At 40.4% G+C, this 27,135-nt stretch overlaps 1 long non-coding RNA gene across 5 annotated transcripts in view; it reads right to left on the bottom strand.

The window, feature by feature from the left end:
- Positions 1-266: 266 nt before the first annotated feature.
- Positions 267-27,135, bottom strand: part of LOC118144310 (uncharacterized) — a 70,890-nt gene continuing 44,021 nt past the window's right edge. For 2 of the 5 annotated variants that reach the window (XR_013522382.1, XR_013522383.1), the window contains one exon: positions 268-27,135. This is a non-coding gene — a long non-coding RNA (uncharacterized LOC118144310). The other 3 variants (XR_008473934.2, XR_008473936.2, XR_013522384.1) reach the window with 2 other exon arrangements.

Raw genomic sequence — 27,135 nt, 5'->3', positions numbered from 1 at the left:
GAAAACTACAAACCACTGCTCAATGAAATAAGAGAGGACACAAACAGATGGAGAAACATTCCATGTTCATGGTTAGGAAGAATCAATATCATGAAAATGGCTATACTGCCCAAAGTAATTTACAGAATCAACACTATCCCCATCAAGCTACCATTGACTTTCTTCACAGAACTGGAAAAAACCACCATGAACTTCATATGGAACCAAAAGAGAGCCCGCATAGCCAAGTCAATTCTAAGCAAAAAGAACACAGCGGGGGGCATCACACTACTGGATTTCAAACTATACTACAAGGCTACAGTAATCAAAACAGCATGGTACTGGTACCAAAACAGAGATATAGACCAATGGAACAAAACAGAGGCATCGGAGGCAACACAACATATCTACAACCATACAATCTTTGATAAACCTGACAAAAACAAGCAATGGGGAAACGATTCCCTGTTTAATAAATGGTGTTGGGAAAACTGGCTAGCCATGCGCAGAAAGCAGAAACTGGACCCCTTCCTGACACCTTACACTACAATTAACTCCAGATGGATTAAAGACTTAAACATAAGACCTGGCACCATAAAAACCTTAGTAGAAGAAAATCTAGGCAAAATCATTCAGGACATAGGAGTAGGCAAGGACTTCATTACCAAAATACCAAAAGCATTGGCAACAAAAGCCAAAATAGACAAATGGGACCTAATCAAACTCCACAGCTTCTGCACGGCAAAAGAAACAGTCACTAGAGTGAATCGGCAACCAACAGAATGGGAAAAAATTTTTGCAGTTTACCCATCTGACAAAGGGCTGATATCCAGAATTTACAAAGAACTCAAACAGATTTACAAGAACAAAACAAACAAGCCCATTCAAAAATGGGCAAAGGATATGAACAGACACTTTACAAAAGAAGACATATATGAGGCCAACAATCATATGAAAAAATGCTCATCATCACTGGTCATCAGAGAGATGCAAATCAAAACCACAGTGAGATACCATCTCAACACCAGTTAGAATGGCGATCATTAAAAAATCTGGAGACAACAGATGCTGGAGAGGATGTGGAGAAAAAGGAACACTTTTACACCGTTGGTGGGAGTGTAAATTAGTTAACCATTGTGGAAGACAGTGTGGCAATTCCTCAAGGCCTTAGAAATAGAAATTCCATTTGACCCAGCAATCCCATTACTGGGTATATATCCAAAGGACTATAAATCGTTCTACTATAAGGACACATGCACACAAATGTTCATTGCAGCACTGTTTACAATAGCAAAGACCTGGAGTCAACCCAAATGCCCTTTGATGATAGACTGGATTGGGAAAATGTGGCACATATACACCATGGAATATTATGCAGCAATCAGAAATGATGAGTTCATGTCTTTTTTAGGGACATGGATGAATCTGGAGAACATCATTCTCAGCAAACTGACACAAGAACAGAAAATGAAATATCGCATATTCTCACTCATAGGCGGGTGATGAAAAATGAGAACACATGGACATAGGGAGGGGAGTACTAAACACTGGGGTTTATTGAGGGGAAAAGGGGAGGGCCAATGGGGGGGGAGCTGGGGAGGGATAGCCTGGGGAGAAATGCCAAATGTGGTTGAAGGGGAGAAAGGAAGCAAAACACACTGCCATGTGTGTACCTATGCAACTGTCTTGCATGTTCTGCACATGTACCCCAAAACCTAAAATGCAGTAAAAAATTAAAAAAAAAAAGACATCCTTACAGACTGAGGAAATTGTGTATTTAAAATTTTTGAGGCATTTGGCAGAATAAAGTATATCCTACTTAAGGACATAAGTTTTGTCATATTAGATCACCTGCAGAGTAAGCATAGTTTAGCATTCTGTCTTTGACATGGTACTGATCCAAACACTAAATTCCACAGAGGTACCACAGGACAGTGTAATTCACCCTCTAAAAGCCACTGCACCTCTACGACTCATGAACACATTACACTTACTTTGTACTTTTATTCTTTTCAACCCAGACCATGTCTTGGGAGGGATTTGCTCCAAACGTTTATGACTCACTGTGTAAACTAATGTCTTTTTTTCCTATTTTTTTCTAAATTTCTCTTCTTTCAGGCTTCAAAGAGTCCTCCCTGCTCCTTCTCATACTTTGGAATTTGGTGAACACAAACATATTGATGCCCTTTGTGGCTTGGTTGTCTTTGATCATCTCCCCATGCAGCCTTCATCTCTGTGGGCTGAAAGTCTTAATCTTCTTAGTTTGACCTCATGTTTTTAGCCCACATATTCCCTCTATTCTTCCATCTGCCCTTCTGTGGCCTTTCTAAGAATCATATTTCTTTGTTAAGGGAGACTAACCACACACACTCTTTCAAGAGCAGGTGTTTCCAGCCTTGCCTTTAACCCTCTCCAGTGGGCTATTCAATCAAGCATGCTTATATGTTTGCAGTGGGAGGGGGCAAACAGGATGGGAGAAATATTTCAAAGTCAATGTCAGAGCACAGTTTGGAAATATTTTGTCGCCCAAATGATGCAAGGAGAAATTACTCCCTGGGCTCCTTCAGTATCTATTCCAACTTGAATGGCATGATTTCTAAAGCATGTGGGAGCTTCAGCGGTAGGCAGGGTAGAAAAACAAAGAGCCTATTTTTACACACAACGTTCAAAGGTGGGAGCGGGGTGAGAAACAAAAACCAGAAAAACAACCCTAAATTTTATACACAGGGAAATAATAAAAATAGGATGGCAGCTTCATTTTGATATTTTGGTTCTTAGACACTGTTGTTTTTATGGGAATGGGAGAAAAACAAACAAATGGAACAGAAGGTGTTATACACAGGAGGAATATAAACACAGACTCATGGTATGTTAGTACTGGAAGAGAATGCCAAAGTTCCTTCACATTAGCAGTTTCCAAAAACCAGTCTGTAGACCAGAGATGGGCTGTGCCTGTGAGGTCCATGTAGGGAGCTTGTTATAAAGGCCCCTGGAAACCCTCTTTCTGGAAACACTGATTCCAGAAGTCAAGGGCAAGGTCTAGGGAACTTTAGTTGTTTTCTCTTTCTTTTTTAAATTCTTTGGGGTAATTTGATGTACAAATGGGTTTGGGAGACACTAGTCTAGATTGGTTTTCCAAACTTTTACTTGTTTGAGTTTTCATTGCTTTTTATTTCAGTAGCAAAACCCTCCTCTGAAATGAAATCATACACAGAATCTAAACATACAAAATCCATATGAGTGGCTTCCCTGATTGAACTGGGGATGGCAGGACCAGGATTTCAACTCCACCCTCTCCCTCCCTAAGTGACCCAACAGAGCCACCAGGGAACTGTAAAGGTGACACGGACACAGGCTGATGATGAATGCTCCTGTCTCATCTTTTAATTTTACTGATAATGGGACTGGTGCCCAGAGAGATGATGTCCGCCAACTTCATCCAGAATTTAGTGGGTGAGTTGAGGATAGACTCCAGAACAAAATTCCAGGCTGTGTGTGTAGCTTCCATCGTCAGCATCAGCACAGGTCCATGGTCAGCTTCTCCCAACACTAGACTGGGAGCCCCTCACCTTCTGGTGGCTCCAGGAATCCTCCCTTCCAGAAGGTGAGGCTGGTGTATTGCCCTATGGCTGTCCTTCAACAAGTCTGAGGGGACTATATGCCCTTACCTGCCCATGAAGGCTACCTCAGTGATGACTCCAGGGGTTTCCTGTAGCCTCCTAGAAGGAGCCCCTCCTAAACTAAGAAGAAAGCAAAGCCCACCTATTTCACCTCTGATACACCATCCTTTTGTTAGTTACCTGCTTCTGTTTGAGCAACTTACCATCAGTCCTATTTTCTTTCTTTTTTTTTTCTGAGACAGAGTCTTGAGCCCAGGCTCAAGTACAGTGGCATGATCTCGGCTCATTGAAACCTCCAATTCCTGGATTCAAGAGATTCTCATGCCTCAGCCTCCTAAGTAGTTGGAATTACATGCATGTACCATGATGCCCAGCTAATTTTTTGTATTTTTAGTAAAGACAGGAATTTGCCATGTCGTCCAGGCTGGTCTCTAATTCCTGGCCTCAAGTGATACACCTGCTTTGGCCTCATCAGTTCTATTTTTAACAACATCTGTATATTCAAGGAATATTAAGGTAGGAAGCATAATAAAACAAATTCCCATGAACCTTCCACCCAACTTAAGAAACAGAACATTTCCAAAGTGAGTTTCTATGTGTCCCTCCCCAAAGTCATATTCGAGCCCTCACCCCTCGACCACCACAACTATAATCCTAACCTTGATCCTTTATCCTTCTCTTGTACTTATGTATACAGTTGTCACCCTGGCTATGTACCTAATTCTTCTGTTATTTCATTTCACTTGATTTTGAACTTTAAAAAGTGGCACCATACCACAGGTGTTCTTTGGCCTTCCATGTTCGCACTCATGTTTCTGACATTCATCCCTGCTGGTGCATGTAGCTGTAATTCATTTGCTTTCACTGCTGTCAGGTGTACCACATAATGGGATTACGTGAATATACTATATTCAGTGCTAAAAGAATAGTGGAGTGCTTATATGAATGTTTACCAGGCATGGTTCTAGGTGCTGGAATGCAGCAGTGAACAAAACAGACACAATCTCTCCCCTCCTAGAGCTTAAATTCCTCCGAGAAGCATGCACTGCACAATTTTTTATTCTGTCTCCTGTTGGGCATTTGGAGTTTCCCACCCCCACCCCAACCCCCAATTTTTTGCTGTTACAAACAGTACTACCTGGACATGTTGTAGTCATTCATACTCATGTGTTGAAATGTCTCTAAGACACTGAGGCAATATTAGAACTACTTGGGAAGCTAATCTATCACATCTGCTAATGATAACAGATTCAGAGCTTAGAACCCTCGAGCTGCAATTTGCCAGAGCAACAAATGCGAAAATCACCTCAGGAGCCCACAGTTTCTAGCTTCACTGGAGGCTAAGAACTTTTCAAGACATCAGAAAGCTAATTATTGATCATTTTACTCCCAAGGAAGTAAAAGAGAGCCTGGTGTAGTAAAAAGAAGACAGGTTTGGAAATAAGAAAACCTCATTTAGCTTCCTGATACTACACAAATAAATAAATCAGCTATCCTTTTTGGGTTTCACTTTACAAGTTCATGAAATGAGAATATTTGTAACTCATAGCTTATTAGGTTTCTAGTAATAATTGAACAACGATGCCAGTGATGGTTGCCATTCTCTGTGTTTACCGCATGCCAGGCACCATGCTGAAGCCTCCTGAATTGTCATCTCCCTGAATCTCACATGGTAAATGTCATCTCCATGATAGGACCAGTTAATTGCCATACCTAAGTTCCCACAACTAGGGGATCCAGAATTCGAGTCCACATCCATCTGATGCCAAATTCTGTTTTCCTAATTCTTAGAAGTGTGACCGCCAGCAAGTTCCTTTGCCTTTCTGAGGCTGAGTTTCCTCCTCTGTAAAATGCACATATTAATAGTAACCAGCACATTGCATTGTTTCCAGTGTTAAATGAGGTAATTGATGCACAGCCCGGAATTTACTAAGCACAAAAAGCCTTCTTACCTCTTATGACTACTGCCACTGCTGCCCTCGTTTTGTTTTGTGCTCTGTCTCATGAAAGACATCACCATCTGCCCAGTTGTCCGAGCTAAAAGAATGTAAATAATTCTAGATAACAACATTTAAACTTCGCAGCCACTCCACAAGGCCCATCTATTCTCCACCTCTTCCCCTATCTCTGCCACCCCACTACATTGGAGAAAGCCTGCTGTCATTTCTCACCTGTGCTATGTCCACAGCTCCTCTACTGATCTCCCTAACTGCATCCCCCAGTCCTCCCCCATGCAACCTCCACACTCCAACAAGGTAGATTTTTTAAGTCAAAACCTGATTACCAAACTCTCCTTCCCAAAGCTCCTGCCTGATAGCTGCACACTTTCTTCAAGATGAAGCACATGAAGTGAGGCCCCACCCAATCTGGCCTGACTTCCCTTCCTAGGCTCTCCCATCCTACCTCTCACTACTTTGGCAGACTTAAAAATGCCAAAAATTGTTTTAAATTTAAAACAACTTCCCTTGGGTAGAAGAGCCATTCCATTGACATAATTACTCTCATTACTAGTTTCACTACATATATTACTCCTTTAACTCTCATAGCCCAGGCTAGGACCTTTCAGGACCTCAAAAGACAAATGTATTTTATATTTGCTTTACTTCATCAAGGGCCCAAAGAGTTAATAGGATCTACGGGAGAATCCCAACCCTGACCCCACACAGGCCAAGTTCAGCAGAGAAGGGAATCCTCTACTCCTAAAGTATCTATCTTCATCAAAGCTCTAGGGCCAGAACCAAATGCTTAGTGTCACCAAATATGTGGCAGTTTCTGAGGGAAGAGTAGATGAAGAATACGTGGGTTGTAGCCTTGGCAGGACATCAGCCAGTACATGCCAGGTGTCCAGAACATGTGGCCTGGGACTTTCAACTTGTTTAGGAAAAACTGCCCATCGGTTGGGTAGTCACAACAGTCTGCTGACCATATCTAGTGGAAAACTCCAACTAGACAAATTGTGTCCTCTCTCAAAGCAAACAGTGTTGACTTCTTTTTTTTCTTTTTTTGCTTCAGTGTTTTTGTTTTTATTCTTTTCTATCTTTCTTTTTTATATACTTTAAGTTCTGAGACACATGTGCAGAACATGCAGGTTTGTTACATAGGTATACACATGCCATGGTGTCTTGCTGCACCCATCAATCCATCAACTACATTAGGTGTTCCTCCTAATGCTATGCCTCCCCTAGCCCCCCAAACCTTGACAGGCCTCAGTGTATGATGTTCCCCTTCCTGTGTCCATGTGTTCTCATTATTCAACTCCAACTGAGTGAGAACATGCGGTGTTTGGTTTTCTGTTCTTGTGTTAGTTTGCTGAGAATGATGGTTTCCAGCTTCATCCATGTATCCACGAAGGACATGAACTCATTCTTTTTTATGGCTGCATTGTATTCCATGGTGTATATGTGCCACATTTTCTTTATCCAGTCTATCATTGATGGGCATTTGGGTTGGTTCCAAGTCTTTTCTATTGTGAATAGTGCTGCAGTTAACATACGTGTGCATATGTCTTTATAGTAGTATGATTTATAATACTTGGGTATATAACCAGTAATGGGATTGCTGGGTCAGTGGTATTTCTAGTCCTAGATCCTTGAGGAATTGCCACACTGTCTTCCACAATGGTTGAACTAACTTATACTTCCACCAACAGTGTAAGAGTGTTCCTGTTTCTTCACATTCTCTTCAGCATCTGTTGTTTCCTGACTTTTTAATGATCGCCATTCTAACTGGCATGAGATGGTATCTCATTGTGATTTTGATTTTCATTTCTCTAATGACCTGTGATGATGAGCATTTTTTCATGTTTGTTCACTGCATAAATGTCTTCTTTCGAGAAGCGTCTGTTCATATCCTTTGCCCACTTTTTGATGTTGTTTTTTTCCCTTGGAAAATTGTTTTAGTTCTTTGTAGATTCTGGATATTAACCCTCTGTCAGATGGATAGATTGCAAAAATTTTCTCCCATTCTGTAGGTTGGAATGGGAAAATATCTGATGATATTTTCTTGTGCTGTGCAGAAGCTCTTTAATTTAGTTAGATCCCATTTGTCGATTCTGCCTTTATGGTTTTAGGTCTTATGTTTAAGTCTTTAATCCATCTTAATTTTTGCATAAAGTGTAAGGAAGGGGTCAAGTTTCAGTTTTCTGCATATGGCTAGCCAGTTTTCCCAACACCATTTATTAAATAGGGACTCCTTTCCACATTGCTTGTTTTTGTCAGGCTTGTCAAAGATCAGACGGTTTTAGATGTATGGCATTATTTCTGAGGCCTCTGTTCTGTTCCATGGGTCTACATATCTGTTTTGGTACCAGTACCATGCTATTTTGGTTACTGTATCCTTGGACTATAGTTTGAAGTTGGGTAGCATGATACCTCCAGCTTTGTGTTTTGTTTTTTTTTTCTTTTTGCACTCGCCAGATGCTAGCCAGAGCTCTCCCATGTGAGGTGTCTCCCAGTCAGGAGCATTGGAATCAGGGATCCACTTGAGGAGACAGTCTTTCCTTTAGCAGAGCCTGAATGAACACTGTGCTGGGAAATCCACTGCTCTCTTCAGAGCCAGCAGGCAGGGACATTTAAGTCTGTGGAAACTGTACCCATAGCTGCCCCTTCCTGCCATGTGCTCTGTCCCAGGGAGATGGGCATTTATCTATAAGTCCCTGACTGGGACTGCTGCCATTTTTTCAGAGATGCCCTGCCCAGAGAGGAGGAATCTAGAAAGGCAGTCTGGTTACAGAAGCTTTGCAGAGCTTCAGTGGGCTCTGCCCAGTTTAAACTTCCTGGTGGCTTTGTTTACACTGTGAGGGGAAAACCACCTACTCAAGATTCAGTAGTGACAGATGCCCCTTCCCCAACCAAGCTTGAGAGTCCCAGGTCGACTTCAGACTGCTGTGCTGGCAGCGAGAATTTCAAACCAGTGGATTTTAGCTTGCTGGGCTCCATGGGGGTGGGATATGCTGAGCTAGACCACTTGGCTCCCTAGCTTCAGCCCCCTTTCTAGGGGAGTGATCAGTTCTGTCTCGCTGGCATTCCAGGCACCACTGGAGTATGAAAAAAACTCCTTCAGCTAGCTCAGTTTCTGCCCAAATGCCCACGTAGTTTTGTGCTTGAAACCCAGGGCCCCAGTGGTATAGGCACCAAGGGAATCTCCTTGTCTGAGGGTTGTGAAGATCATGGAAAAGCATAGTGTCTGGGCCAGAGTGCACCTTTACTCATGGCGCAGTCCCTCATGGCTTTCCTTGGCTAGGGGACAGAGTTCCTGACCCCTTGTGAGTCCCAGGTGAGGCAACATCCCACCCTGCTTCAGCTCGCCCTCCATGGGCTGCACCCACTGTCTAACCAGTTCCTATGAGATGAGCCAGGTACCTCAGTTGGAAATGCAGAAATGACCTGCCTTCTGTGTTGATCTTGCTGGGAGCTGCAGACCAGAGCTGTTCCTATTCAGCCATCTTGCCAGCCCACCTGACTTCTAAAGTTGCAAAATGTACCTCTTTCCCACCCAATATATTTGAAACATCCTAAAACACATTTCCTTTCTAGTTCCATGTGGCTCAATGGGGTCTGTCTGGTGGCACAGCCCCCACTTCTTCCCTATCTTCCCAGAGCTGACAGCTCTGTCCTGGGTCCTGGGGCTGCACTGGAATACTAAAGAATGCCTGTTGGGGAGCTTCCTTCTTAATGCACTTTTGCTTCAGCCACAAAATCACTCTCAGCAGATTCTTGAACTGAACCTTCTGAGGTTTGAGTCCCTGGCAGCCTGGTGATGGCCAATGCCTTTGCCACAGGCTCTCCAGGACAGTCTTTTCTAAGCTTTGAATGTCCCAGACCATGTAGCAGTTACACATGCAACATCTTCTGTAGCAGGAAGGCATGCCTCTAGAGCCTTATTTCCCTGCACTGTCTTTTAATCCCATTCAAGAAGGCTAAGTGGAATTTGTAACAGCTTTAATCTCTTCAGTTGGCCCCTTTTGTCTCTAATAAAGTTAGTATTATTTACTGAAACTGAATGTCTCTTTCCTTATACTGTCCCTTTGTTTTCTGGCCAAGGCATCTGTTTTCCTAACATGCTCTTCTAACAAGTCTTATGGGGTCTCCCCATAGTGAGAGACAGCTGTCAATTCCATGAGTTCTGAGTCTGCCAGTGGGTTTCTTTGTTCAACAAAAACTGCTTATTTTTTCTATCTTCGCTTTTCTTAGGGGAATAATAGCAACCAGTATGTTCATATCAGACCAACATCTAACCCAGATTCAGAGTCATCTATTTACATCCAAGCTGGTTCCTCCATTAATATAGTTCCTCTTTCTTGTGTCATCTTTACAGCAAATCCTATACGTCTCTTGGGCATATGACCCCACCATCGCCATGCTACGATTTGAATGTTTGCATCCCTCCTAAAGGTATGTGTTGGAACTTAAACCCCCATATGATAGAATTAAAAGGCGAGACCTTTAGGAGGTGATTAAGGTAGTAGTTAAGTCATGAGAGAAGTCCCACACCAGGAAGGGGAAGTGGCTGAGACCTCAGTGTGCCCAGGTCTTCTCCAGAACTCATCACCAGGGGAGTCTCCTCCCCTTCTGTGGGAGGAGTGATGACAGAGCAGTAGAGGCCATGTAGAATGTCTAGCAGATATCCCTCCACATGGAGGAAACATCAGTAATGGTGTTTTCACCTACTCCACATGAAAGTAAAGGGTAAATAGAGTCCACACCCCAACCACTGAATATTGCTATACTCCCTATGTTTAATCATTTCTTTTTAAAAAAGCATTTTATTATTTATGTATTTATTTTGAGACAGAGTTTCACTCTGTCATCCAGCCTGGAGTCTAATGGTACAATCATGGCTCACTGCTATATTATAGGCATGCGCCTCCGTGCCCAGCCTCATTTATTTCCCCACGCATGTAATTATTGTTTTAGTATTGGCATTCTACATGAAACCATTAAGGACATCAGGGCAAAGACCTTGTCCATTTGAGTCACCACCATAATTCTTGAGCCTGGCACCATGCCTGGCACATTAAGGCAACTTCATTAATATTTGTTAAAATAACAGTTCAGATCAGATACATGTCATGTCATCAAAAAGAAAATCACTTATTTGTGACATTTACAAATGACTGTGTCTGCAGTACACAGTTTCATTGTTATTTTGTTTTCTGGAGGCTTCAGTTAGCCCAATACTTGTAGGGCCCCCTTCATTTTGTATCTGGAGACAGCAGCACAGGCTGCGAAATGGCAGGTGTTACAGTTAATAAAAGACACCACTGAGCCCAATGAGGCATCTGAGTGTTTTCTCACTGAATGCTGTATTGTTTCTGAATATTCCTAACTATCTAAGATTCACTCGTGCAAGGAAAAACCATATTTACAATGATCCCAAATATACCTCCCATGGAGCATCAACCATTTCTTCAAAATAAAATTAAAGTTCCATGCCCGTTTTTCCATGAAGCCTTGACTTACTGAAAGCTACTGTCTTCTCCTGCCAGCCTACTGCAGTATACCAACAAAGTCCTCAGTTCTTAAAACCGCCGAATCTAACCATGAGGCATCCCAGCAACATCTTCCCTCATTCCTCTCCCTGTTATCTTTCTGTCAGTCTGACCTTTCTTCTCAGTGATCCTCACCAATGCCTTTGAGGCTTCCATGCTTCGAGCCTCAGCCCTTTCTCTTCTCACTTTACCATCCTGCCTTATACAACTCCATCTTCTCAATCCTTAGGACTCCCAAACATCTTCCTTAGACAGAATTTGACACCTCCTATTAGACACAGGTACCCCAAGCTGATCAGGAGCCAAACTGAATTCACTGTCATTCTCAGGCCTGTTCTTCCTCCTGGAGTCCTCATATCCTAAGACAGATGTCTCTGTCTGCAATATCAGATCCACGTTTTCTTTTTTTTTTTTCGAGGCTGAGTCTCATTCTATTGCTCATGCTGGAGTGCAGTGGCACAATCTTGGCTCACTGCAACCTCTGCCTCCCAGGTTCAAGTGATTCTCCTGCCTCAGCCTCCTGAGTAGCTGGGATTACAGGTGCTCATGACCATGCCTGTTTTGTATTTTTAGTAGAGATGGGATTTTACCATCTTGACCAGGCTGGTCTTGAACTCCTGACCTCAGGTGGTCTGCCTGCCTTGGTCTCTCTAAGTGCTAGGATTACAGGTGCAAGCCACCATGGCCGGTCCCACATTTTCTAAATATGTCTCCACTCCACACTGAGCCTTCTTTATTCCTGCCATCAACATCTTCATCTGGGTCCCTATTCTTTCCCATTAGAACTGCCACAACAGTCTTTAACTGATCACTTTTTCTCTCTAGTCTTGACAATTTTATGTCTATGCTCCTGCTGCCAACAATGTTATTAAAGATCTAAATCGAATTATGTTGCTCCTGCTTAAAATTCCTTCTCTGGCTCCCCAGCATCTGCAGAATAAAGGCCAAGGTCACTAGAAGGGCACTTAAAGTCCATCTAGATTCGATCCTTGCTCACCTTTCACCATTACTTGCCACCTATCCTCACCTCAGAACTATCTTTCAGCAATTTATAGCAGCTTAGAGTTCCCTAAGCTCATGTAACCAGTAAGAATTTTCTTCGTGAGGCACTTGAGAAACATCACATTTATTTTTCTAGATCAAATTAAAACTGTCTCGGCCTTTTTTTTTTCAGCCGTGTTGGTGAGAAATTCAATCCCAGTCACCTCTCAGTGCCATAAGAATCCCAATTCTGTAAAGGCTCACACGGGAAAGAGACCTTCTCCCCAGTCCACGTGGTGAGCTTTATTGTGTCTGTTCTTCTGACATAATGCCTATGTCAAGGCTCTCTGCAGGGGATGTGCAAATGCTTTTTCCAGAAGGTAATAGTAACAATGGCATATACGTCTATGGCAGTGCCTACTACATGCTAGCTCCTGTTCTAAGCAATTTGCATGTATTAGCTTACATATTCCGCATAGCAATTCTAGGAGATAGGGTAGCAGAATATTCTGCCCCCAAAATATGCCACTTTGGCATGAGGATTATTTTGAGTCAAAGACAATAGAGAAAAAGCAGATGTAAGACAATCTTTCTGTCTCCTTTCTGTTGCCTAAAAGCAGGACATGAATTGTGTCCAAAGAGGACAAAAAGTTAATCACCAGACATAACTTAAGACCCTTATCCTGGAGCTGGCACCAGAAGAATCTATGTAATGAACTTCACTATTAGCCTTGACTTGCCACCAGTTTCCCATATTATTTGCCCTCCCTCTATGGGCTACCTTAGAGACTCGAGCTTCCCTTTACTTTGTCTTGTCACTTCTCTAAAAAGGTATTGTTTTGTGCAGAAGATGCTGTGTTAGCCACAGTTCTAAATCACCTCTTTGAAGTATCCATTTTGGGTATTCTCATATGTTACATGCATAATTCAACATGTTAATAAAGGTGTTTGTTTTCCTCTTGTACCATTCCCACCGTATGATGCCTCTTTTTCATCTGTCTTTTGTTACAGAGACCCCAGTGGAGAACTTAGAAGGATAAGGGGAAAATTATCTTTCCTTCCCTGCTACAATTCACACCAGCCCCATTTTGAATGTGGGGAAGCCACGGCACAGAGATTTAAGCCCAAGCGTGCTAGTAAGTCTGGGATTTGACACATCAGCCTGACTCCAGAGTCCCTGCTCTTAACACTGCACTCTACAGCCTCTTGTTAGTGATATCGCTTTGCACTGGTTGCAGGGTTGTCCACAGAGGAACTTGGCCATTGCTCCAAGACCACTGGACTTGTCCACCACCTCCACACAAGCAACCACGGACCATTCCCACCGTATGACGCCTTCCTATCCTGTACTTAAGGAAGTCCCCATCAAACTCTTGGAAGTTTGAATCCCTATCAAATGCTAAGAAGCTACCACACCCCTCTCAGGTCACTTTCCTTTTCAATCCAAAGTATCAAGATTGCTCTCCTTCTCCCTCAGCCTTCAACTCCAGATGACTCCCTTGATGGCCCCCAGGCTCTTCCCATGGCTCCAGGGCATTTGACTGGCTGTCTTCCTCTTCCCCTTTCTTGGCAGTCCATTCCTCTAGCCTCCTGTTGTTTCTTCACACGCAAAGCAAGTGTATACTTTAGGATCTTTATACTTAGCTGTTTCTGCCACCTAGAACTCATTCCCTAAGACAAACCTTAAACCACAAGCCCTGTCAGACTGTTCTTGGGGCACGAGGCAAGAATTTGAAGTTTCTTGTTTCAATATTTTGAACCTACTGCACCACTAAGAATGAAACAGAAATGAACAACTCAATAGCTTATATTGCCCTACAAATCTTGCTTTTCCTGTTACCGGAAGAGAAAAACTCTGGAAAGCTTATTTCTTTTTCAAAATATAGCTTTGCACAGAAGCCCTTTCTGCCGTCTTTTTTGGTTCTACATCTACTCTGGAAAGCTTATTTCTTTTTCAAAATATAGCTTTGCACGGAAGACCTTTCTGCCTTCTTTTTTGGTTCTACATCTGCACCTTGAATATATTCTATTGTTGTGCTTGCCAAAACACACTGTAATGTTCTTAATATTTTTTATAGTTGTCTCTTACATAAGATTGAGCTCCTTGGGGGTAGAAATGGACTCTTATGTAACTCTGTATCCCGGGTCCTTAGCAAGATGCCTAGAAAATACAGGTTGAGTATCCCTTATCCAAAATGCTTAGCATCAGAGGTGTTTCAGACTTCATGTTTTTTAGGATTTTGGAATATTTGCATTATAGACTTACTGGTTCAGCATCCCTTATCTGATAATCCAAAATGCTCCAAAATCAAAACTTTTTGAACCCTGACATGATGCTCAAAGGAAATGCTCACTGAGCATTTCTTATTTTAAATTTTCAGATTAGGGATACTCAGCCTGCAATAAATATTTAAAATTGTTTGATTATTGAAGTGAACTAGAGCAAGGGCAGTGTTGTAATTAGCATTATCTTACCATCTCTCCACCTTCACTGCTATCCCCCAGGCCACAAGCTTCTGTCATTCTGTTCCTAGATTAGCGCGGTGACCTCCCTGTCTGCCACAGTGCTTTCTACCCTTTTCCCTTTACGCATTTCAGTTTATTTTCAGCCCAACAGCCAGGATAATCCTCTTAAAATCTAAAACAGATAAAGTAGCTCAAAACTTCCCAATGGTGCCCACCTCAATCAGAAAGCCCTTCATGGCCTACACCATTGTCTATGATCTGCGCCCCCTCCCTCATACTTATCTGATCTCACCTTCTGCTATTCTGCTCAGCACTCCAGCCACACCAGCTCCCTGTCATCGCCCAACAGTCCCAGGGCCTTTATATACTTCCTATCCCCTCAGCCTGAAATGTTCTCCCCCATATATCATCATGGCTAACTCCCTCACCTCTTTTTTTGTGTAAATACCACCTTCTCATTGAAACCTTCCCCGATCACCCCATTGTAATTACAAAAGCATTGTAATTGCTTTACTTTTCTTCATAGCATTTTTTTCACTTTGTATATAACATGATATGATGTAACATATTTATAATACACTGCATAATTTCCTCGTTCATCTTTATGTCTGCATCCTTCACATGGAATGTAACCTCCATGAAGACGTGGCACCTAGGAGGCTCTCAATAAATCTGTGTTGAGTGACCGATTCTTAGACGGAAGGAGCCAATGTCTACTCTCACTTCTGCCACTAATGGAACAAGTCATACAACCTAACTGTCCTCAGCTGCTTTAGCTCTGAAATAGGTAGAGCTAGAAGATCTCTTAATAGGAGATTTATACTGGTACCCAAAAGAAAATCTAAGATTTTTTCCTATCCACTTTTTGTCTCTTGTGTTCTTTAACAATAATAGTGGCAGTCAGCATCACAATGTCAAAACATCTATTGATCCTTACACATAAGAATTATGTGTAATTCTGGGAAAAATCCAATCCCTTGCTCCAATAGTGGCCTAATTCTTGATAAAGAGCTACACGTACACAATTTCACATAACAACACATTGTGCACCCTCACACACATACAAAAGTGAGAAAGCATCACAAATGCTCTGCACCAGAACTCCTATCTCCAGACTTTGGAATCTTTCCCAAGCTTTGGCAAACATCTATTCAGCCCTATTCTCTAGGTGACCTCGACCTCAAATGTATTCAGGGACTTGCCCCACATCCAGAACTCTCCGGATTGGATCCTCCTCCCCTTTCCTGGGCTTCCTAGGAAAGTCTCTGCTACTATGTTTCCATTTTTGACTCACTTCCAGGTGCCTCTGAGAGGTTGCTTTTGCCCTGTTTCCTATACTTTCTAGGCTCCTGTCCCAAGCCCTTTGCTGATTCACCTCCTAGGCTCCACAATGGCCATAGCAAAGCTTCTCCAATTATGCAGATTTCCTGCTGGGACACCAGTCTGTGTCTTTTATACATGCAGGGACTCAGCTAGACCCTGGGTGAGATATTATAATGAATAAGACATTACCCTTGCCCTCCAGGTGCTTACAGACTAATAATACCTATAGAACTAATTAACTTCGAAGGAAATAAGAGGAACCATCCTCGGTTGTCCCATTTTTGCTAACATTCAGGTTACACAAAGCCATATGACTTGCTTCCAAGTCTTTGTAAATAAATACCAAGGAGAAACCACTGCCAAATCAATACATTTTAATTGGAAGTGTTTATGAAACCCAGGAGAGTTTCCTAAATGTATTAATTGCTTCCCAAGGAAATATAAAATTCACAATTACTAAAACCAGGAAAATTAATACAATGACAGCTCTAAAAGATTGCTTTGTAAACTGTTGCTAAATACATGAAAATAAACCAATTGACCTTTTAAAAAGTTAAAAAAAAAAAAGCTCCGATGATCAGTATACAAGAATTGTTTGCCTTGAGAATAACCAACTCACTTAGGACAGCACTGCACTTCATTTAAGAGATTGCATCAACTGTATCACTAGTTTTAAAAAAGTTATTTCAACAAAGAAGGTAGCCAAAAGGTTAGATGTAAATTATCCTCCGCTTCCTTGTACTCCTACCATACATTAGTGCAGGTAAAAAATTCTCTATTAGTTCTGAATTTAGACTTTAAAAAGCAGTTTGAAGTAAAAAAAAAAAAAATAGCAATTATCTTTCTGTATCCTAAGATTCTTTTTTTCATTTAAAGTTTCCATTAAATTGCATCAGATGATAAGATGAAGGGCCAGTTCTCCATAAAATACCAGATTTGCAAAGCTTTAAAAACCTGAAATTTTCCCTGGAAAAGAACCTTCTCATTTGCATTTGGATGGCCAGTCTTTCAATAAACATTTCTGAGCAGTCTCTATGTGGCTGTTGCTGTGTGAGAGGGATAGCAGAATAGACAGAAAGACCCAGTCCCTGGCCTCAGAAGTGCACAGTCTTAGGAGAACAGGGGTATTAGCTTCATTAATGAGAGCCCAAGAGAAGCAACAATTAAGTCTGCCCACCAAGGACCAAACACTTCACCTGAGAATTGAAGGATGAATAAGAGTTTGCCAGGCACTCAAGATGGGCAAGGGCATTCCAACAGAAAGACTAGCATAGACAAAAGACACAAAGACCTGAGAAAATGGGCCAAGGTCAAAGAGCAAGTAGCTGATACTAGACCCTACAGTATGGGGGAGTCCATGGAACATGGGGCTAGACAAGTGAGCAGAAAACAAATAAAAATCATGATTCATCATTGAGCACTTATAAGGTACCAGGTACAATGACTGGTATTTTACATAGATTATTTGATCCCCCAAAAACCCTTTAAAATAAGTACCATTATTATCACCCCAATTTCATAGACAAGGAATGTGAGACACAAGAAGGTCAAGTTACTAGTTGAAAGTTTCATAGCTACTCAATGGCTCTGAAGCAACTTCTTCGTCTCTGGAGTCCACAAGTTTAACCACCTTTCAAATTGGGAAAGATATTGCAGACCAAGCATAGGAGTTGAAAAGTATCTTTTAGGCAATGGGAAGCTACTGATGAATACTGGCATGGATACTGAGTATCCTCATTTGAAATGTACAATAAAATGATCACTGTGGTGCTCTAAAAGATAGATATTTTAGTTTTTCTTGTTTGTGTTTTGGGGCAGGGGCAGCAGGAGGACAGCAGAGCACAGAGGCCAGAATCCCCTCTGTAATGAAGAGAATGCAGTTCTTAGTAAAAGAGAAAGCAAAGGCCTGACTTGGGCAGTAGCAGTGCAGACGGAGCAAAAGGGGTAGATGTACCCAGTTTTAGGAAGTAGAAAAAAGGAAGACTTGGATATTGGATGTAAGACAGGTAAGTGAGAAGCATCAAGTATTGAGAAGGGAACATCTCTTTCCCACTCCAGATGTTTCCCTAAATATCAAAGGACATCAATTAATACAAACTTTCTGGCTTATCTCTGCCCTCTTACTTCCATGCCCTTCCAACTATAGCATTTTATATGATGGTGAATTTGGCAGGAACAAAAAAGACATTCCTGTTCCTCCTCTCTTGGTGGCAAGTTGCCCTTAGAAAGCACGTTTTCTACTCTGCATTTCAACAGAGTAAGGAGCCTTACAGTTATAGAAAATAAACTCAGTGCCTTCCCCCTCAACCACTACAACTGATGCATGAACCAGGAATATTGAGAAATGAGACAAAATGTTGACAATTAAGGATGCATAAGTCCTAAGCCTTTGGTGATATCTGTGATTTGAGGCTGTTTGGTGAGTGGAGAAGCTTAGATCTTCCAGGTGGCAGGTTTTGAGAGTTAGGCAGTTGGTTTTTAGCTGCCTAGCAGGACAAGAGGCCATATGCAGTCTTTCCCTTGGCTGATCTTTGCTTCTTGTGGCTTATTCCACAATCAAGAGAATGGCCTGCACAGAACCCTTAATTGCATTTAAGGTCACAGACTGTAGTATGTTTGTGTATTATTATGTAATATGTTTCAGTGTCTTGTAGGCAAGCAATACTAAAGGGGAAAATAATTTTAAAACTTTCAAATGCATGGGATAACGAAGAGAAAAAATACGCTCTATTAAGATCCAATGATAGGAGCTGCCTCCATTGGACATTGTTATTCTTTCTCAGGGGTCACCAATGTCTCAAACAGCATGTCAAAGGGAGGAGACAGGTATATAGGGAATGTTTTCTCTCAGGTATGCTAAGGTCCCAGTGCCCAAATTAGATGACCTCTTGCTGGAATATTGCTCTCAGAGCAATTGCATTTAAGGTCACAGGTTGTGTGTTTTGGAAAACTGATATCAATTGACTGGCTTCCTGATACAGCTGAACTCTTCCTCTTTTGGGACTCCATGCAGTGACCATTGTATTTCTAGCTTGTGACAACTCTTAAGTAAAATACTGTGTTCTGAGAACACAGTTTTACCAGGGATAGGGAGCAACAGTTCAAAGGCTGAGGGATGGTTTATTTTCTAAGCAATGATCTTGAATGCCCTATCCACTCAAGAGTCTTTACAAAAGGTATTCATGAAGACTTGGAATTCTATCAAGGCAACTGCTGAGGTACAGAAGAACTCCCCAATTCTACTTAGATTCTACCCGGGCTACAGTCTCTGGAAAATTCCCAATCTATTCAGAATCCAGAGCATCTCTCACTAAAACTAATCAAAATAACAAACTAAGGAGGATGAAATATTGATTTTAATTTCCTTGGACTTTCAAATCACAGTAGCAAGAAAATATGATTTTGGTCTTGAATTCATCTGGATTTATTAAGGCTTTAGATTTTCATTTCTCCCTAGACATCTCACAGGGAATTGATATTCACTTTGAATGCATCTTTATAATGTCGGTATTTTGGTTTTGAAGTATGGTAATGCTGTCCTTTAATCCCACTGCAGGACATGGGGTATGTGCCATCATCATCTGTGATAGAAAATAGAGCAAGGGTGAATAGATGGCCTTGAAAACCAAGTGGCCTAGGAGTTAATTCTATGGAATTTGTCTGATCCATGTTAGAGCCTCCTCAGAGCAAAATCCTCATTGCCCACCTGTGGCTCCAGGATGATCTCCCAAGAAGCAAGGGAAGCAGGAGGTGGGAGCGGGCTGATCCAACAGGCTGCTGCTTTGCCTCTGAGCACTGGGAGAGCCCCGTTCTAGCTTAATGAACCAAATAGCTCATTAAGATCAATAAAATAAAAATATGGTAACTAATGTAAAAGGAGTGACTCTTCCCCACTGTTGATGTTCCCCTTTACGTGAAGGGCCATCAGTTAGAATAACATACCTGGCCTTGTTCGACCTCTTGACTTTTTTAGCCTAATCCCACCCTGTACCTAGCAGCAAAATATTCTGGGTCCAGGCACAAGTATGTTTTAAAAGCTCCCCAAAATTTTAATGTGTAGAGAGAGCTAAGAACCAATGAACTAAATGACCTCTAAAGATACTTTCTAACTCTTTTTTAAAAAAATGCTGTGACACTACCAGCAGTTAGAGAAAAACAACTTCAAGGCCCTTGGGACACCCTTTTCTAGCAGCCCTGAGGCTCCAGTGCATAGTGTGCAATCAGCCTTCTAATGGGAGAAAAACAATACAAGGCTTCACATGTTGGTCCCAAAGCTTGCCTCTTCTGGCTGCCCCACCATGTCACTGCCATACAATCAATGGAAAAACTGTTCTTTACCGTAACTTGAGAGGGAGATAATCAGGAACAATCCAGCTACACCACAGCCTAATCAAAATGACTGATATTTCTAGGGCTGCGTTAATCAAGCCTTCAAGTAGATAGACACTTAATGGTCAGACCCATTCTAGAAAGATTCTGCCTTGGCAGTGGGAATCTTTTATAAACGGAAATTCTCCATTCAGCCTTCCCTCTCACCTAAGTGCAAAATCCATCCTAATGGTAGCATCTGTTGTCTGCAGCAAACAGAGTTGATTACAGATGCTCTGAGAGGAATTTAAGTCTTTTCGCTTGCTACTCAGGAGGTGACCGTGTGATGGGAAACAGTAACTCTTTTTAGAAAATAAAAAAATCTTTGGCTAAACAGTGACTACAATAATAAGGTAAAAGACACATCGCTGTATAAAATATTAATATGTGTTGGATTTTTATCTCTTTCTTCAGTACTAAATATGGCCAATACCAATACATGCACTGTCTCTTATAGCTACAGAACAGGTGTGCAGGTAACTGGTTACCAAGCAACGTATCGGCTGGGGATTAGAGCACACACTTGCATGGGCATAACTCTGAATAATGCAAACCTTGTTAAGTGATACATTTTTCATTATCCTAGTATCACATCAAGTTCTATCCCACCTTTTTTTTTTTTCTTCTTTAATCTAGGGAACATATTTCTATTAAGAACCTTGAAGAAACCTTATCATCAGATATTTCTTTTTTATTAAAAACAATGAAAAGAACAGATTCATTATATCTTATCCATCAAACGTGTTATCTACCCAAACATCTGTTCAGTTTTTGTTGTCGTGTTTAGAAAGAATAATTATCCAGCAGACCTTATAAGAAATGAATTCTGATGGAGGGAATGAACTTTACTAATGACTTGCATTTATAGCTCCTCAAGGAAAAAGTTACCTATTCTCATAATCCTGTTTGTTCTTTCAAATTAAAATGTCTTTGGTGGTTATTTTAGAACTTAGAGGGTTTTTAAAAACTAGCTCTCAAAAGTCTTCTGATCCTTAATAAATATGATCAAAATATATTTATTTAAAATGCTTATAACTCCTCAGTCTCTGAGTATACAAAATGCTTCTGCTGTTTCCCTTTACCTTCCTAATTTAAATATCCTGAATGGAGAACTCTAAATAACAACTAGAAAATTCTTAATTTATAGGAAATTTCTGATACTTGTGATGACATTATTTTTCTTTTTTTAATTATAAATAAATGTTGTGGAGAAAATTAGCAGAGGATGGAAGGAGGGAGAGAAGGGGAGGAGGGAAATAAAAAAGAAAGTAAAAAAGAAGAAGAGTATTTAAAAGGGGTCCTGATTCCTCCTTTCTTTGGAAATGTTAGACAGGTAGGAGCTCTGTTTCCGTGACCCTTTTGTATATTTCATAGAATGGCTTGGTTTCTTAAAGCCTACTTTGCAATTGTTGCAGTGATCTGCCCACTCTAGAGAAGGTATATGAAGTAGAAATGGAATATGAAGAGACATTGGTACAAGGGAACAAGGTGTGTATTCCTATCCTTAATTTTAGAGTTATATATCTGTGACATTAATTTTATCACAAAAATGGACAAGTTCATTTTTCTAAACCTGGAAAGATGCCAGTGGGGTTCTATCTTAATTATGAGGACAGAGGGAAAAAAAAACCATTTTACCCAGAGCATGCTGGTAAGGTCTTAGTTATGAATATAGAGAGAAGACACGTTTTACACAGCCTTTGGAGTTCATGTGAGGCTGCATACAATTGCTTGCCTCAGAGAACGGAGCAGTGGGAACTTGCTTCTGACCTGGTGGCTCACTGAAGCTCAAACTGGCAATTTTATAAAATTTCCAGCAGCTTTGTAACTGTGTCTATTATTTATGATTCAGCATCTTCAAATTTATCTACGATATACTTAACTTGAGCTGAATGCTAAGAAATGGCAAAGTTGGCAGCTTCATATTTTGTAGGCAACAAGCTATGAAAGCTATTCCTACTCCCTACATCTGCTCTTTATTTTAGGAAGGAAATACAATATTCTCTGTTCTAGGGGTAGGATGGAGAGTCAACACATAATTCCTTGATGTGAAATGAACGTTTCTTTTACATAAATTTAAAATTCATATGTTATATTTGATACTATCCTTATATATGTAAAATAAGTATCTAGAATTTATACCTCTACCAAAAAGCAAGGTGAAACAGCTTTTATTCAACATGCTCCCATAAGATACACACAGTTACATTTCCTCCATCACTGTTTTTCTCTGGTAATTTTTTTTCTCCCAGATCTTTCCTAATAGAATCATTGTGTGAAAAGTTCTTTTGAATACTAAGTCATTAGAGTTGTTTTAAGAAAAATACAGGTAACTATAGGCTACCAGATATGTGAAGCTTTAATTTTGTTCTAAGATCTTTCTGTTAAATGAAAAAAATATATTGTTATCCATATATCTTTACTATTTAGGGCATTTCAAATACCGTATCTATATACATAGTCTTCTTATAATTTTAGCTGGTTTATATAAAAAAGATAATTCTTCAACAATATTATTTCAACCAAAAAGCACACTTGAAAGATACTCATTGCAAGGAACTGTATCTTCCTATCACAGATAGTTGTGCTGACCCAATACACAGATAGATTTATGAACATATATCACTGACACCCCAATTCATACACTCATAGAATCTTACAATAATTATGTAACAAAGAAATCACACAATCTAGGTAAAATTTTTAAAACTAAATTTTTCTAAAATCATTATCTGTCTAATATGTCTTGATTAGTAATATTCTTTACTCCAGAAACAAACTTTTTCTAAATTTTTTGCCTAAATTTGTCTCCACTTCTCAGAATCCAATAATAAATGAAAAGGAGAAAAAATGGTCTATAAGCCTCTTTTCTTTTGAAATCTTTACCACTGAAAACAATTGTGTTACACTTCAGAATTGAGCCTTTAGATGTATAAATTAGCCAGTATTGCCTAGCTTGTTGTTATTTAAAAGGGCTATATAGACTTGCTGTTTTCTTTAAAATAAAAACATCCAAATTTTAGATTTGCAATATGCAAAAATAAGTCATAATTTACATTTTATATCAACTTCAAAACAAACAAAACAACACATTTGTGAGACTCAAAATGAATTAACAGCACCTGCTGTTAGTCTATCTCCTCTTATGAATCACCTTTCCTCCTCTTCCTGTGCCCCCGGAGCTGCTTGAGAGCCACAGCCAAACTAGTTGGCTTTGTTTAGCAAAGAATATGCTCAGTTTCACCTTGAAATCTGAATTTATTAAAAGGTATAGAACTTTCTACTTTAAACATTGTTATCCAACTCTTATTCCCTGAAAAGTTGAAATGCAATCTAAACACTATTCTCAGAGTGGACACCTGTATAATTACATTTGCAGTTTATTGCATTTTCTTAGGTTGTTTGAATCTTTCTCAGAACTCACGTAGGCCAAATATGTTATTACTGAGAGAAAATTTATTAGAATGTCTACTATGCTCGTATTTAAAATGTCAGCCTCATGATTCATTTCCTTTTGTCAATTCTCCTATATGCTTGAACATGTGATTAACAAAGTCTTTCTTTTTTATTTATTTTTTTGAGATGGAGTCTCACTCTGCTGCCCAGGCTGGGATGCAGTGGTGCAATCTTGGCTTACTGCAACTTCTGCCTCCCATATTCAAGCAGTTCTTAGCCTCCTGAGTAGCTGGGATTACAAGCACCTGCCACCATGCCTGTCTAATTTTTTTGTATTTTTAGTAGGGATGGGGTTTCACCATGTTGGCCAGGCTGGCTTCAAACTCCTAACCCCAAGTGCTCTGGCTGCCTCAGCCTCCCAAAATCCAAGGATTACAGGTATGAGCCACAGTGTCTGGACATTAACAAAGTCTTTGTTAACAAAATCTGCTGGCGGGGAAGGCAAGGGTCTCTAGAAGGAAGAGATTTGAGGGATAGGAAGGATGCAGGTCTGTGAATAGGCCAGGGTAGGACTAAAGGAGAGGTCCCTGGGCCAGCCCTCAGACTGAGAACCCCTCGGACAGACAGGAACAATGCCCCATCATCCTTACCCCAAACACACCTGGAGGACCTGCGTGTTGTCTTTCTCCTTGACAATTGAGGAAGGAGATCTAGTCCCCTGAGAAACAGATAAAAGACGTCAGTATCCTGAATTGCATTACCAGTACTATTCTACCACCTACTAATTACTTCTCTGGTCTATAGAATGTGTCTTTTCCATTATCAGCTACAAGTTTAATTTCATATGTGGGTACTTACAAGTACATATTAAAGAGAATCAATGTTTATTAAGTACGTTCTTGTACCCGGTGCTTTATTTGCATTTCCTTATTTACTCTCCTCTACACCCATGTGTAGTTGTATTCTTACCCATCTATTGTATGTGAGAGAAGCAAAACTCAAAAAGGCTAAGTAGCACACTTATGCAAAGGAACACACTTGTGAAAAATTAGTCTGGCATTCAAATTTAGGTCAGATTCCAAAGCCCCTGACCTTTCTACAACATCGTGGAGATTGGTGAGATATAGATTTCCTCATAAGCAGAGGAAACTGAATTTGGCATTGAATAGCGTCATCCAGATTCTTACCTCTGAAAATAGTTTTGGCAGCTCCTCAAGTAACTGCTTTGTATTTTGTTGCCCAAGATTCGTTTCTGTTTGATTACATTTCCAATATTTAAATACATTGAAGATTTTATTGATCTGCTAACATTTAAATTAGTTTTTGCATCTTTCCTTGTGACAATTTTAGGTCATGGAATTTCAGAACAGAGTCATGATTATAAAAAAAGAGTTTCCCCCATATGTAAAAAGATTATATTATACACAGAAAAAAAAGGCCAAAGATGAAAGCTCTGAAACTATGTACTTCCAGAGGGGGATCCAACAAATACCTTTACTAAATCACGTTGGGAGCTGATTAAAATTCGAAATCTTGAACCCCGCCCTACAGATACAGATACATGGGACCCTATTACCTTTTGTGTTTAAAAAAACACAAAAGTTCAGGAATCACCACTATAGACAATGTACTATGAAAGAAGTTACGCTGTGAAGACCCAAACCTTGGAAGTTTTTATACCCTGAAATTTCCAAAGAGTGTCACTTTCAGTTCCAGAGGTCTTCGATTTTAAATGGATGTAGGTGAAACTGAACTTTTTCTGTGCAAATACACTAATTATTTCTTTGGGGAAATAAGAGTCTTGACCATGTTATTATTGACATGAAGCATGGTAAATAAGATTAACTCATTCACATTTATCACAAATTAGCAAACTAGTACATGTACAGAATCTAAGGGGGGATCCTTAGGCCACTGGCCCCCTGTCTTCCTCTCCTTCCTTTTCTTCCTGAATTAATCTTATTCCTCTATCACTGTGAATATGTCTGCTTCCCCCCCACCCCACTTTTTCCTGTTTCATAGTGATTATACTTAAAACCTCATATGCCAACATAAACCTCATATGTATAGATTAATGTTTTTTCTCAAATTTAGGAAGTTTTTGGCCATCAATTCTTCAAATATTTTTTTCTGACCCCTTCTCTCATTACTCCCTTTCTGGGACTTCCACTACCTGTATATTGGGGGTTTGTTTGTTTGTTTTTGAGACAGAGACTCTGTCACCCAGGCTGGAGTACAGTGGTGAGATCTCGGCTCACTGTAACGTCCACCTCCCAGGTTCAAGCAATTCTCCTGCTTCAGCCTCCCAAGAAGCTAGGAATACAGGTACACACTACCACACCTGCCTAATTTTTGTATTTTTAGTAAAGATGGGGTTTCACCATGTTGGTCAGGCTGGTCTCGAACTCCTAACCTCAAGTGATCCTCCTGCCTTGGCCTCCTCAAATGCCAGGATTACAGGTGTGAGCCACCACTCCTAGCCTATATTGTTATTTTTGATGTCCCACAGATCTCAGAGCTCTTCATTCTTTCTTAACATTTTTCTCTCTGATCTTTGGACTGAATAATTTCTACTGATATATCTTCAAGTCTACTGATTCTTTCTTGTGCCATCTCAAATCTGTTCGTTAGGCCTATTTAGTGAATCTTAAACTGGTTATTTTACCTAACTCTAAAATGTTTACCTTTTAAAAATAGCTTGTTTCTCTATTCAGATTCCCTATTTGTTGAAATATTTTTGTAATGTTTTCTTTTACTGCTTTGAATATACTTATAATAGCTACTTTGAAGTTATATAAGTTCAATATCTCGACCCATTCAGAGTCTATTTCTAAGGATAACTTTTTTCCTCTGGTGTATGCATGCATCACTCTATGCTTTTCTTGACTCATAATTATTTTGTTTTAAACTGACATTTTGGATAATATATTGTGGCAACTCTGGATTGTGAGGTATTTTTCTAAAGCCTTTTTTTTCAAAGTAACTTGTACTTAAACTGTGGATTCTGTCCCCCTGTAGTATGAAGAAGTTTATTCTTAACTCAGTTTTTAGGCATTTATTTTTATTTGTCAGCCTGCCTTCTGATGGTTCACCCTTTTACCTGCATACTTTAGTGGTGAGCCAATGATTTGGGTGCAGGCTGTGATCAAACACCTCGTGTATAAAACTTCCACCAATCCGTGTGTGTGTTGAGGATTGCATTCAAAGTTCAACAGGTTTTCAGTTCTTCATTGGCTTCATTTTCCTCTGGCCTTCCCTTGGGTCTTCCCTTTGCATGTGCATAGTTTCCCAGTTAGCTAGGATGTGTGGAGAGCTTATCCTATCCTCTCTATGCTGTGTCATTTCCAAGTTTCTCCAGTTAAACATATGGATGGTCTATTGCTCACCCAGTCAGGACCACAACTTCAAGCTAGCAAAGCTACAGGTTTTCCCCATTTACTTACAATTAAGTTGGCCACTTTTAACTGACAAAGCTTCAAGTTTTTGCCTTTAGTCCAAATCAAGTCTAATCCT

This window comes from Callithrix jacchus, chromosome 9 (assembly GCF_049354715.1).
Source record: "Callithrix jacchus isolate 240 chromosome 9, calJac240_pri, whole genome shotgun sequence".
Taxonomy (NCBI): domain Eukaryota; kingdom Metazoa; phylum Chordata; class Mammalia; order Primates; family Cebidae; genus Callithrix; species Callithrix jacchus.
Note: the sequence above shows the minus strand (reverse complement) of the source record. Positions and strands in the feature narration are given on the sequence as shown.